Source organism: Elephantulus edwardii, unplaced genomic scaffold (genome assembly GCF_000299155.1).
Source record: "Elephantulus edwardii isolate Elephantulus edwardi_28Jun2011 unplaced genomic scaffold, EleEdw1.0 scaffold00003, whole genome shotgun sequence".
In the NCBI taxonomy this organism is placed as follows: Eukaryota; Metazoa; Chordata; class Mammalia; order Macroscelidea; family Macroscelididae; genus Elephantulus; species Elephantulus edwardii.
The window spans coordinates 39,761,349-39,776,652 of NW_006399753.1; the positions used below are offsets into that span (position 1 = coordinate 39,761,349).

General features: G+C 36.9%; 1 protein-coding gene across 3 annotated transcripts in view; it reads left to right on the plus strand.

The window, feature by feature from the left end:
• ITGBL1 (integrin, beta-like 1 (with EGF-like repeat domains)) overlaps positions 1-15,304 on the plus strand; it is a 393,008-nt gene that overhangs the window by 272,043 nt on the left and 105,661 nt on the right. The gene's annotated exons all lie outside the window — the stretch shown is intronic.

Genomic DNA, 15,304 nt, shown 5'->3' on the forward strand with positions numbered 1-15,304 from the left:
TGAGCCTCAATCCATATTGTAGGCTGCAGTCCTTGACACTCTGCAGCAGGCGCTTCAGGTCCTCTTCAGTTTCAGCAAGCAAGTGTCATCCGCATAACACAGGTTGTTGATAAATCGTCCACCAATCTTGACCCCACATTTCTCCTCATAGAGCCCAGCCTCCCGCATAATCTGTTCTGCATATAGGTTGAAAAGATAAGGAGATAGGATGCATCCCTGGCGTACGCCTTTCCCAATTTTGAACCATGCCGTGTTCCCTTGCTCTGTTCTGACGACTGCCTCCTGGTCCAAGTGTAAGTTTCGCATTATTAGAACGATCAAGTGTGTTTTAAAATTTTTTAAAAATATTGACTAGATTAGGTTTACAATGGAAAGACTGTTACTGTTTGTTGTTGTTGTTGTAATGCAGCATCGAGTTGAGCATGACTCACATTGAACCTATAAACACCAGAACTGAAGCCTGTCCTACCCTGCACCATCCTTATCATCTCTGACACACTTGAACCCATATCTAACGTGTCAGTCCATCACATTGAGGGTTATTCTCTCTTCCACTGACCTTCCACCTTTCCTAGAATGATGTGCTTTCCCAAGGATATCCCTTGTATCAATATGTTACAAGTATGTGAGATGAAGTTTTACCATCCTTGCCTCTCAGGAACATTCTGGCTGCAGTTTTACAAGACTTCTCTGTTTGTTCTTTTGGAAGTCTGTGCAATATTCAGTACTCTTCTCCAACATCACAAGTCAAACCATCAGTTTTTCTTCTATCAGCTCTGTTCATTGTCCAGCTCTTCATAGCAAGTGATTGAAAAGATCATGGTGACCTGAATCAAGTGGGCTTTTGGTCTTCAAATTGACATAATTGCTTCTCAATAATTTAGATAAGTCTCTGACAGGAGACTTTACAAGGAAATACATCTTTTTATAACTTGATTGCTGGTGCCAAGGGTGTTGACTGTGAACTCAAGTGAGATAAATTTGTTGACAATTTTGATCTCTTCTCCATTTACCATGATGTTGCCTATTGGTTCAGTAGTTAGGATTTTTGTTTTCTTTTTCTTTCTTTCTTTTTCTCTCACAGATTATTTGATTCTTTTAAAATAAAAGAATTATATAATTTTAAAAACTTTAATAAGAAAGTGTAAGAAAAATTACAATTAAACTAGTTAATAAAATTGTCTCCTCTCTTACTACATACATTCTTGGGAACCCAGTGAGATCTTTGTCTGAAATAACGTTGCCGATTTTTTTCCAGTCTATGGGATTTCTTTTTACTCTCAGGGAGATTTTTGATGCACATAATGACATGATTTTAAGAATATCCACTTGAAAGTTTTAGCTGGGCCAATAAGGCAAGAGGAAAAAGGAAGCAGGCATCCAAGTTGGCAAAGAAGCTGTGAAACTGTCACTTTATGCAGATGATATGCTAATGTATGCAGGAAACCCCAAACAGTAAACAAAGAAACAACAACAAAAAAAGCCTGTTAAATTAGTAAGCCCAGTTACAAGATCAACATATAAAAATCCATTGAATATTTTCACAGATTATAATACAATGGCCAACCACAAGGTGAAATGCTTTGGAATAAACCTAACTAGAGACATAAAAGACCTTCATAAAGAAAACTACAACACACCACTACAGAATACAAGAAGAGGCATAATTAAATAGAAAAATATTACTTGTTCATAGATAGGAAGACTGAATATTGTGAAAAATGACAAACTTACCAAAAGCAATCTACAGATTCAACACAATTCCAATATAAACATTCAAGGAGATAGAAAAGTTCCAGTCGTGTTCTTCTTCTGAAAAACAGAAATGAAGTAGGAGGCCTCTCACTCCTGACCTCAAGACCTACTACACAGCTATAGATTACTGCAGATGTAGTAATCAAAAAAGCAAGGTATTGATATGATGACAAACACATAGATCAATGGAAATGAATCAAGAACTAAGAAATCAAACTATTTACCTATTGTTGTTGTTGTTAAGTGCCATCAAGTTGCCTGTGATTCATAGCAACCCGATTTACAACAGCAATAAATCCTGTTCTATCCTTTGCCAATCTTATTGTCTCTGACACACCTACCTTCATTACTCCAGTCACTGAATCAATTTATCTCATCAACTGCCTTCATCACTTGTCCTGGCCCTTTACCCACCCAAGCATCATGTCCTTCTCCAAAGACTGGTCCCATCTTGCAACATGTTCAAAGTATAATCAGATGGAGCTTTAGAATCCTTGCCTCCAAGGAGCAGCCTGTCTTCAGCCTTTCCAGGATGAACTTGTTTGTTCTCCTAGCAGTCCATGGTATATTCAATACTCTTCTCCAGCACCACAGCTCAAAGATATCAAATCTCCTTTTATCATACCTAGTCACTGTCCAGCTTTCTGAAGCATAGCAAGTAATTTCAAAGACCATGGCCTCTATCAGGAGTACCTTAGTCTCCAGACTGACATTGTTGCTTTTCAATACTTTGGAGAGACCTCTGACAGCAGGCTTTCCCAAGGCAATTCATCTTTTAATTTCCTGGCTGCTGGTGCCAAGAGTGTTGACTGTGGAGCCAAGCAAACTAAAGCCGTGAACAATCTCAATCTCTCACCATCTATCATGATGCTGCCATTCGGCCCAGTGGTGAGAATCTTTGTTTTCTTGATGTTGAGCTTCAATTCATATTAAAGGTTGCAGTTTTGACCATCTACCTACAGGTATCTGATATTTGAGAATGAAACAAACCATTAAATGGTGAAATGACAGCGTTTTTTAACAAAGGGTGCTGGTAAAACAACACATCTAGCTGCAGAAATCTGAAATAAGTTCCACATTTCACATCATCCACAAAAATCAACTCAAAGTGGATCAGACACCTAGCAGTAAAAACTAAACTATAAATATCATAAGAGATAAAATGGGAACAAATGTATAAGCCCTAGCCTATGGCATAAATAGATTTACAAACAAAGCAAAAAATGCACAACCAGAAGAGGATTTTTGTTTTCTTCATTTTGAGATGTAATCCATATTGAACTCTGTAGTGTTTGACCTTCTTAAGGTAGTGTTTCAAGTTTGTTTGTTTTTTTTAAATGACAAGCAAGGTTGTGTCATTTGCATAAAACAGTTTGTTAATGAGTTTTTCTCCTATCCTGATGCCACATTTCCCCCCATAGAGTCTAGCTTCTCAAGTGATCTGTTCAGCATATATGTTGAATAGGTACAGAGAAAAGATGCAGCTCTTCTGCACATATTTCTTGATTTTAAACCATGAAGAGTTCCCCCACATTTTTAGACAATAGTTACTTTGTTTATGTGTAGGTTTTCTATGAGTATGAGTAAATATTCTGAGATTCTCATTCTTCTTAATATTACCGATAGTATGCTATGAACCTGTCAAATGTCTTTGTATAGTCAATAAAACACATATTGATGTTCTTCTGATATTCTCGACTTTTTACCAAGTTCCATCTATTATCAGCAATGATAACTCAGATGCCATGGCCACTTCTAAACTTTAAATCAACATTGTACTTAATTAATTCCTGCACTTGTTCACGCTTAGAAAAATTATAATATTCTCCCTTTGAACTATCAATATTATTGATAATATTCCCCCTACTTTGAAATGTCTTTTTAAAATTAATTCTCTAGAAATTTTAAGAAAGCTTTAAAATGAATACACTAGACTGCCTATGAATTATAAATTCCACTAGTTGTGACAAGTGACTTACTATTGTGTATATGAACAAACTGTATATACAGCAAACTGTAAGAAATTTCTACGGATTACCGTTCAAATTATTTGAGGATGATAACTCCTTGTTGTTGTTGTTATGTGGCATTGAGTCACCTGTGACTCACAGTGACCCTATGTACAATAGATCTAAACCCTACCCAAATCCTAAACCAGTTTCACTGGCTCTGACACACCTACCCCATTACCTCAGGATAATAACTGTCTATTGTTTTTGCTACACTAACAAAAAAAGTTAGTGACATAAAATCAAGTCTCCTATTTTTTATTAGGCTAACTTGAGTTTGACAAAATATTTATCTAGTGAACATTTAATTGCCATTAGATGCAATCTATACCTAAACTGAGAAGCTGTTGTCTGACTCAAACAAGGAAATACTATATGGTTTAACATAAAGAAGAGTGTGTGTGAGGCTCACACTCTCTCCTCATACCTATTCAGTCTCAATGATGAACAAATGATTTGTGAATCTGGATGCTGTGAAGAAGGATGAGACCTCAAGTTCAGAAGAAGACTCATCCACAGTCTACGTTATGTAGCCAACACAACCTTGGTTGCTGAAAGTGAGGAGGACCTGAAGTGTTTTCTGCAGAAAAGCAAAGACACAGCCTTCAATATGGATTACATGTTAACATCAAGAAAACAAAGATCCTCACCACTGGGCCAACAGGCAACATCATGGTAGATTGAGGAAGAACTGAAATTTTCGATAATTTCATCTTACTTTGATCAACATTCAATACCCTTGGGAGCGGCAATCAGGAGCTGAAGATATACATTGTTCTAAGCAAGGCCTCTATCCAGAATTCTCCAAAACAGTGAACGTCAATTATGTCGTTTCAAGACTAAGATGCACCTGATTCAAGTCATGGTTTTTTCAATCACTTGCTAAACATCTGGAAGCTAGACAGTTATTAAAGATGACAGAAGAATTGACGCCTTTGAATTGTGGTGTTAGAGAAGAATATTGAATGTCCCATGGACTGCCAAAAGAATGAACAAGTGTATCTTGGAAAATATGCAGAGAGAATGTTCCTTGGAGACAAGGATGGCAAAGCTTGCATTGAGTAGGGACATCTAGCGAATAATCTGACTATAGGACATTTCAAAACCACCAAATACTGTGTTTTAGGTTATACCGTATAGAAATATAGTCCAATGTAACACAAAATTTCCAAATATGCTATTGAAACTAGTAAATCAATAAAGAAAATCTGAACAAACAATAATCCTTATCTAAATTTTTACTCATAGGGACTCTATAGGCCAAAAAGAAGTGTCTCATATGGTTTTCAAGACTGTTAATCTTTGCAAAAGCAGACTCCCACATCTTTCTTAACCATTGTATCAAAAAGTAACTAAGTATATCTACTGGAATCTATTCAAACCTGTAATATTTTTCTGTCCTTTAGTTCAGTCAGGATAGTGCTTTAAAGGATGACCTTGAACTCTCTGAGTTCCTGTTGAGAGTTTACTTTGGATTACGAGAAGGAAATGTGGTCCAGTCAGGTGTTGTCTCAGATCTGATGACTCTCCTAGCTAAATGTCTCGTGTGTGTGTGTGTGTGTGTGTGTGTGTGTGTGTGTGTGTGTGTTTTATTTAGCAAAAATCTCTTAATGATTTTATTTGGAACAACATGATTCTTCTCTTCTTGTTGCTGCTGGTCTCTAAATGTACAAACATTTGCCTTAGAAAAAGCAAACTCTGCTTCTTTATCTGTATCCCCTTTTCAGACAATCAGCCCTATGTAAACATTTATATCCTTTGCTCCAATGGCTACAATTCTTCTTTCTTTACTCCTGCTCTGAGCCTGTGAGTGTTCTCCTGAGAGCATTCAAAAATAGTCTGTAACACTAAAAGGAAATGAAATGTCCATGAGGTTGGCCCTGAATTAAGACCAAAAACAAAGCAGAGATGGGATGAAGTAAAAGGGGAAAATATTCAGCAAGAATTTGTGTTTTTTCTTTGTTCAGTCCCCTTAAACCACTCAACCTCTCTGCATTTTACCCCTCAGGAATCACTCTTTATTGAGTATCAGGAGAAAAAGCCTAATAGCAAGGCTTTCCTCTTCAAATTCCTGTCAGTCCTGTGGCAGCAGTCAACTGGAACCACCCACAGATTCTCTTTGTCGATAAGTGGTTCTGGAAGAGCAGGAAAACCCTCCCCAGTCAGTAGTCTGCAAACTAGTGAACTGTAGTTCAGTTCACTGTGTGACCAACACTCACCCTCCTTTTTCGTTTGCGGGGGGAGGAAGAAGATATTTTTAATAGTAATAAGGCTCAATCTGTGAATCCTGCCATATAGCAAATTAAAAGAATCACTGCTGGTAAAGCAGTCTGTGGTGAGATGAAGCAGGTAATTATTCAGAGATAATGCTCCTGGAACAGAATGTTGTCACCGCATAATGGTCCCCTGCTGATGGATAAATGCAGAGGCAAAGGCAGTATATTTACTTTTTAAAGCAAGAGACATTTTTGGGTAACATAATTGTAGCTATTGGGTTTACTTTTCCTGTTTTACCACATAAAATGCTGTAGATTTAATCGCTTTGTTGGCTGATGGATAGCCGGTGTCCAAAGTGGCAGAAGTTAGCCCGGTGAAAATCACCCTGCTGTGTGCAGGTTGACTTAGTAAAGAATCTTGACATGTAGAGTGCAGCCATTTAGGTACGGCTTAGTTATAAGTAGGTGGATTCTTGATTGGATACATTCTCAAATTCTCAATTATAGTCTTCCCAGTTAAGACATATTATGTCTTTGTTTTGTCAATGAGAAAAATTCAACTAACCAGTAGCATATAAGATGACAGATTGTATTTCAGGGGAGAAGAGTATTGAAGATAGCATGGGCTGTCAAGAAAACTAATAGATCTGTCTTGGAGAGGGTGAAACCAAGCTGCTCCTTGGAGGCAAGGATTTTGAGACTATGTCTCATATATGTTGGACATGTAGCCCGGAGAGATCCGTCTTGGGAGAAGAATGAGATGAATTGACACAATAACTGGGGTAATAAGAGTAGATGTATCAGAGATAGTGAGATTGACTCAGGATTGAGCAGGGTTCAAAGCTACTGTGCGTAGGGTCGCTGTGAGTCGTAGTTGATGTGACGGCATGTAACAGCAACAACTGCTTCGTCTGCAGGTTGAGGGCTAAATGCAGTGACTCCATGGTTGTGTACTGCACGACCACATTTGAGTCAACTCTATGCTAGTCAAGTAATAATAAGATTTAATGTTATTTAGTGATTTACATTTTAAATAACCTTCCAAAAACGTTGCACAAATTGTCCATTGATTACATGGTAGTTTTAAAATAACGTATGAATTGAGTGCCGTAATTAGATACTTAATCACTACCAGAAAGGTTAGTGGTGTGAACTCACTCAAAGAGGCCCTTGAAGAAAGGAAGGTCACAGTCTTATATTAACTGTGGAAAGTTGACAAGACCTGGTGGGGTTGGAGGGAGATTAGAGATTAACAACTGGATGGATAGTGTGGAGGGAAAAGGAGGTTTACATGTGTTTCTGTTGCTGAGTATCATCGAACCAGAACTGCCTCATAACTGACTCTCTATCCAGTTTTAAAGGCAGTTAATCTCACAGGAGATGGCTTATCCTTCTCCTGAGAGCAGCTGGTGGATTTGAACCACATGCCCTCAGGATTGCAGAGCACCTTCTTAATACTTGACCACCAGAGCTCCCTAAAGTTTTGATTAGACATTGTAAATAATAATACTGTACAACTGTAATTAATGTTATAGAACAAAATATATATGAGTGATTGAATGAAAAGCAAGTTTTAAATAAATAAAGTTGATGGGGTGGGGGAAAGTCAGAATGGACTCAACAACAATTCGGTCTTTGTTGGGTTTGATTTGTCAATTCTCGTGTTGCCCAGGGAGAAATAAGAATCCAGGCAAATTATTTGTGCAATATAATAGCACTGATAAATGCTGATAATTTGTCTTAGTTGAGTAGGAAAACCATCACTCTAACCAGTTAAACGTTTCTATTCAGTGTGTGGTTATTGTTTGTTGTTATATTTTAATCTACTCTTGTAGCTACTGTGACTATCTTCTTTAGGGTCTTCCTGTTCTCTACTAATAATAATCTGCTTAATTTAGATGATGTCTGTCTTTAGAGATGGGACCAAAGTATGGGAGACAAAAATCTCACCATCCTTGCCTCTAAGAAGAATTTTGATTGTGCGTTATCTGGGATTAATTTGTTAATTCTTCTGGAAGTCCAGAAATTTATCATTATTAGGTGTGCTGGAGTCAACTACAACTCATAACACTATGAACACAAATAGAAACTTGCTCTATCATGTACCGTCCTCACAATCTCTACCATGCTCAAGCCCATCGATGCAGTCTCGTTAAGGGTCTTCCTCCCTGGCTTTGACACTTATTCCCAGGATGGTGCATTTTCCAAGGATTTGTCCCTTCTGCTCTAAGGAACACCTCAATTGTACTTCATTCAAGACAGATTTGTTTGTTCTTTGGATTGTTATTGTTGTGAACCATTGAGTCAGAATTGACCCATAGCTGCCCCTCCTGAGGGTTCTCAGAGGCATGAGAGGAGATTATCCATCCTTCTCTCAAAGAGCAGCTAGTGAATTCAAATTGTGTGCCTTCAGGATTGTTAGTATGTATAAAATTCTTCATCAACATGGCATTCAAAGACAGTGATTCTTCTTTGATTTTCCTTATTCATTGTCCAATTTTCAAAAGAATGTGAAGTAATTAAAAAAAAAAACAACCCATGGTTTCTCTAGAAGAAAAGAAATATAAGGACAAGAGCTGAAATCGAGGAGAGAGAAAATAGAAAAAAAACGTATTTGAAACCATCAATAAGACCAGAAGCTGGTTTTCTGAAAGGGTCAATAAAATTGACACACCACTGGCAAACTTCACAGAAGACGGAGGGTGGGGGGTGGGGGAGAAGACATAGATAACGTGATTAAGAAATGATAGAGAACAGAACAAAATGAAATTAAACGGATAATATAGGAATACTATGGAAAGCTATACACTGTTAAATTTGAAAACCTAGAGGAAATGAACAAATTCTTGAAACTCATGTTCTATCCATATTGACAAGGACACATATAGAACCCTTGAACCTATCGCAAAAGAAGAAATTGAAAAGGACATAAAAAGACTTCCCCTTAAGAAAAGTCCTGGACTAGATGGTTTCAGAGCTGAGTTCTACAAATATTCAGAAAGGATCTATCACCAGTTCTACTTAAAATATTTCAAAAAATTGAAAAAGAAGAAACACTCTCAAAGTCATTCTATGGATGAACCCTAATACCAAAACCAGGCAAAGATATTACGAAGAAAGAAAACTACAGACCAATATCTCTTTAAAAAATCCTTAACAAAATCCTAGCCAATAGAATCCAAAAGCACATAAAAAAATTAATTCACCACGACCAAGTGGGATTCATAACAGGTATGCAAGTATGGTTTAACATACGAAAAACAATCAACATAATTCACTATATTGACAAGTAAACAAGAACCATATGATCTTAGCAATTGATGCAGAAAAGGCATTTGACAAAATCCAGCAACACTCCTTCCTGATAATAACACTCTGCAAAATTGAAATAGAAGGGAATTTCCTCAACATAGTGAAAAGCAAAGGAATATAAATGGGAAAATCTGATTAGTTTTTATATTTATGTTACTTTGCTTTCCTTTAGACTATGTGAGTACATTGTATTTTTAAAGAAACTAAGGTTTATCCTATTTTCAGGAATCTTAAAAAGGAAAAATATATTTTAGAATCAATAGATTAGCTAAATAAATACTTTCCACTTATAATCACAATTTATTTAAGAGAAAGATAATGGGCTATTGTGAAAACTAAGAAGCAGAGGATTTTGGATGAAGTCCTCATGCTGCCACTTTATATGATGGGTGACTTTATGCGAGTCATAACCTCCTGTAATTGCATTTGTCTTTTCTATAACTAAGGCTACAACATATTCTAGAGACCTGTTGGTGTAAATTGGTTAGTGTTCTGGCTCCAAGGGAGAAAAATAGCAGGCAATCTGTTTTACTAAAGATTACAGCCTAGCAAACACAATGAAGCAATACCACACTGTCACATGGGGTTGCTGCGAGATGAAAACCAAGTGAAAGATGCCTCATAAATACAGGGCTAAACAAGGAATAGATTGTACCACTCTCTATTGTTTCACTAATTTCTGTGTTGAATTTTAGGACTTTTTAAATTTGTCACCACTTCTCAGCCTACTCTGAGTTGCAGAGTTTCCTCTTTAATTTACATTTTATTATTTCATTCTGATTTTTTACAAAATTATCACAGAATATGTAGGAATCATATTTTGGAAAATTTTTAACATAGAAATCATATAATCAATTATGTTCCATGGATATTTTAAAGAAGACTTATCAAAGTAGAAGACAAATTCATCTTTTATTATTATTATTAATAATGAATATTATTAATTTTAATTAAAATTGACAGAGATTTTGGATTTCCATTCATTCATTGTTGCACTTTTCTTCCTGCCCACTCCTCCTCTCCAAGTTTGTTCTTCTCTTTGAAAAATAAAAGGAAAATTCTTTCATTGTAATACAATCCCTCCCTCCAAGTCCTGTGTTCTGGCTCATGATATGACAATAATACCTAATCATATATCCCTTTTAAACAGTTCTCTCTCTTATCTGTTTCAATGCAGGATACATAATTTATCCCATCTTTCTTGGTCTCCACCCCGCCGCCCCCAACCCCTACATCAGTCCCATTTTTACAACAGCAGCATTGTGGAAAACTATCTGCAGAAAACTCAAGCAAGATCCACACCTCATTCAGTACAAAAAAAAACAACTCAAGGTGAATCATTGACCTAGGACTAAAACTAAGGACTATACATTTCATGAAAAAAAGCTTGGAAGAATTCTAGAAGTCCTAATCCACAACATAAACAGTCTTCCAAAAATCCTGAAAAATCTACAACTAGGAGAGGATAAAATAAATGAGTGGGACCTTTGAACAGTCAAATCCCTATGCACATCCAAAAACTTCTCCAACAGGATTAAAAAGGGAAGCCACAATCTGGTAAAAAAGTATTTGGTAATAACATGTCAGATAAGGGACTTATATCTAGAATTTATAATATACTCGAGCACCACAACAAGGTCAATGACCCTATTGAAAAAATGGGCACAGGCTATGAACAGACACTTCACCAAAGAAGACATTCTGATGGCAAACAAACACATGAATAAATGTTCAAAATCTCTATCTCTAAGAGAGATGGAAATAAAAACAATTATGAGATGTCATCTCAGAACAATAAGAGTAGCAAAATTTAACAAAACAGCAAACAGCAAGTGCTGGTGAGGTTGTGGAAAAACTGGAACCCTTCTTTACTGTTGGTGGGAGTGTAAAATGATACAACCACTATAGAAGGCAGTATGGTGCTTTCTCAAAAAGTTGCAAGTAGAAATACCATTTGACCCAGCAATTTCACTACTTGGAATATACCCAAAGAAACCATAACTACCACCCAAGAAGATGCACACCCATGTTTATCATGGCTTTGTTCACAATAGCAAAGAGTTGGAAACAACCCAAGTGCTCACCAACAAACAAATGGATAGAGAAGTTGTGGTATATTCACACAATGGAATACTACGCTGCATTGAATGACAAGGAACTCATGAAATATTATTCAAAATGGGTGACCTTGGAGTACATTATACTGAGTGAAATATCTCAGTCACAAAAGAACAAATTCATCTTTTTAGTGAGTTATCTGTGTTGATTATTTTGTCTAAGCCCAGTGTTTACCTATTTAGATTTACTCTATCAATGGTAAAAAAGCAAAAAGGGTATGACATTTTCCTGTAATAGTAATTTCTCAAGTATTTGTCTCTAACAATTTTTGTCACATTTATAATGTGTGATGTGAGCATTAAGATTATATTAAGATTAAAATTATGAAACAAAATCAAATGATTTTGTACTTTAGGTAATCTTTGTTCTGTTTTGTTTGTATTTTGACTTAAATTCTATTGGATCTGAGATTTATGTTAACATCGGTGTTTTCTATTTCCTTCATAAATCTTCCCCAATTATTTTCATTTACTTCATCATTTTGAGTCAGATTTCTGTAAGTATGACATGCTAAGTTTTACTATTTTGTTTGTTTTACCTCACCTACACCACCATTCAACACCCCTCTTGCCTTTTCCAGTCCTTGATATGATGGCTTAAGTATGAAGCCATCTGGATTTCTATGATTCTGAACACCTCATGCTGCTGCCAGTCTCTTATAATGTGGCTAGTATCACTTCAATTTAAAACTCTAAGTACAGCTGTCAGGTACAAGTATCAAGGACAGCTCCTTTCCTCAGAAGGTTTTGAGAAAAAGTCCTTTGTCTTGAATGTCAACTCCAGGATTGACTTCTTGTGTGTCAATGCTTCTTCTCTTCCATTTGCAGCCAGGTACTGATGCAAGAGGATAGTTTCCCAGGAGAGAGTGATGTGTCCTCTAGGACTGGCACATAACTGGTGATACTTTAATGTAAAAAGGTAGAATCAAACTAGTCAAGTCTATCTATTATCTCAACTAATAAGGGAGCTCTGGGGCACAATCAGCAGGGAGATAAACTGCCAACCGAAAAAGCCTCATCTCTGCAGGTTTGAATCCACCAGTGACTTCTAGGAAGAAAGATGGACAAACCTCCATTTATGTGATTTATAACCTGGAAAGCCCAATGGAAGGACAACCATGAGTTGATTCCAGATCAAGAGTAATGAATGAGTGAGTGACCATAATGGATATATTTTAGTTTATTTTTGGAAAAGTCTTTTATCATTTCTTTTTTTGACCTTTTTATTTCATGTTTGCCTTCATTTCTGTTGTTGTTGATTGCCATCAAGTTCAATACAACTTATAATGAACCCATGAACAACAGATGTGAACTCTGTCCTGCCCTGTGCCATCCACATCATCTCTGACACACTTGAGCCCATTGCTACAGTCACTGTGTCAATCTGTCTCATTGAGGTTCTTCCTCTCTTGCTGACCCTCCAACTTTCTAAACATAATGTCCCTGTCCAAGGAATAACCTTTATTAGCAGCACGCCCAAAATACGTGAAAGTTTTGTCATCTTTGCCTCCAATTAGCACTCTTTTTACCCCCTGTGATTTTCCATGGGATCTTCAATATCCTTCACCAATACCACAGCACAAAAGCATCAATTTTTTTTGCATGGTCCTGCTGTCAGACGCATATCAAGTAATAGAGAAGATGATGACCTGAATGAGGTGCACCTTAGTCTTCAAATTGCCAACAGTGCTCCTCAGTTCCTTTATCAACCAAATTTTATAGATTTTTATCCCACATGTTTCACACTACTAAACTGTTAGTAGACATTATAATAGATGGAGAAAATATTGAAACTGCCAATAACTTTATCTTACTTGGATCCACAATCAGTACACTCAGTATCAGCAGTCAAGAGATTAGGAGATGTTTTGCACAGTGAAAGGCTGTAGCCAAGGACCTTTTCAAGTTATTGAGGAGATATGATAATAGTTGAGGACAAAGTTGAGCTTGATTCAGACCAGTTTTTTCTATTACTTGACGTGCGGCTGTGAGTTAGTGGCATAATTCACTTGGGAGCCTCTTTGACAGTTCAAATTTACCAGTGTGTAGGTTTTCAACTTCTGAAAACCCAACGTAGTATCAGCTACGAATTGATTCTTCCTTGACATGATGCTTTTTAGCAAAGAATATACAAAGATATTTATCTAAAAATATGTTTTTTCTTCCTTTTTCTATCAGAGAATATGGAATAATTAGAAGAAAACTTTGGCAAGCACACTCCCTCCCCCATCATTTTTGTGTATTTCACACTCTCTCATCCCTCCTGGTTTTTGGGGTTCTGCGAGTGAGCTCTACATACTCCCAAGGCCAACAACTCTCCTGAGCTCCAAATTCTATTTTTCGTTATGTTGCCAACTGAAAGGCAAGTGATTCAAAGTCACCAGCTACTTTGTAGGAACAAGATGAGCAATATCTATGTGAGTACAGTCTCCAAAAATCAGCTGGAGGGTAAATTATGAGTTGTGGAGGATAAAACTCAATGGAAAATAGTTTGAGTTTGCATTTTTTATTTAAATGCATTGTTGTTGTTGTTGTATTCTGTCGAGTCACAACTCAAAGCGACCCTATTAACAACAGCCTTATGCCCTGCTCTATCCTGTGCCAATCTTACTGTCTCTGACACACTTACTCCTATTACCCCAGTCAATCAATCATTCCATCTTATCAAGGGTCATCCTCTCTTGTGATGTCCATCCACCCTCCCAAGCATGACATCCCTTTCCAAGGACTGGTCCCTCCTTGCAACATGCCCAAAGTATGTCAGACGAAGCTTCAAAGCTTTAGAATCCTTGCCTCTAAGGAGCAGTCTGGATTCATCCTCTCTAGGAAGAACTTGTTTGTTCCTCTATTAGTCCATGGAATATTTAATCATCTTCTCCAGCACCACAGCATAAAAACATCAATTACCCTTCTGTCATCCTTAGTCATTGCCCAGCTTTATGACACATAGCAAGTAAATGCAAAGATCATGGCCTGGATCAGGAGTTAGTCTCCAGACTGACATCATTAGTCTTCAGTATTTTGGAGAGGTCTCTGAAAGCAGACCTTCTCAATACAATTTGTCTTTTAATTTCCTGGCTGCTGGTACCAAGAGTGTTGATTGTGAAGCCAAGCAAACTAACCCTGTTAACAATCTCAATTTCTTCACCATATATCATGATGCTGCCAATTGGCCCAGTGGTGAGAATCTTTATTTTCTTGATGTTGAGCTTCATTCTATATTGAAAGCTGCAATCCTGACCTTCTGCAGCAAGCACTTCAGATTCTCCTCAGTTTCAGCAAGCAGGGTTGTGTCATCTGTGTAATACAGATTGTTGATGAGTCTTCCTCAAATCCTGATGCTACATTTCTTCTCATATAGCCCAGCCTCCCACATAATCAGTTCTGCATATAGATTGAAAAGGTATGGATATAGGACACACCCCTGGCATATACCTTTCTCAATTTTGAACCATGAAGTATTTCCTTGCTCTACTCTGATGACTGCCTCCTGGTTCAAGAGTAGGTTATGCATAAGCACAGTCAAGTGTTCTGAGATTCCTATTGTCTCAGAGTTAGCCACAGATTGTTGAATCCTCACAGTTAGATGATTTTGCATAGTCAATGTGAAATAGACTTTACTGTATAGGTAGTTGCCGTAACTATATAAGGAAACCTTTTGTAACAAATGGTGCTAGAACCAGGTATGAAAGAATTAATGAACACCCACCACATACCATACAAATCTAACTGTAAAAGGTATGTGTATTTCCTAAAAGAATGAGATATTCCCAGTCCTTGAGTTGACTAATATTTTTAGAGCATACATGAAACATAAATCATAGAAAGAAAAGGAATGTTTATTAATTTAAAATACTAAAAACTAGAAACATGTTGTTGTTGTTGTTGTTGTTAT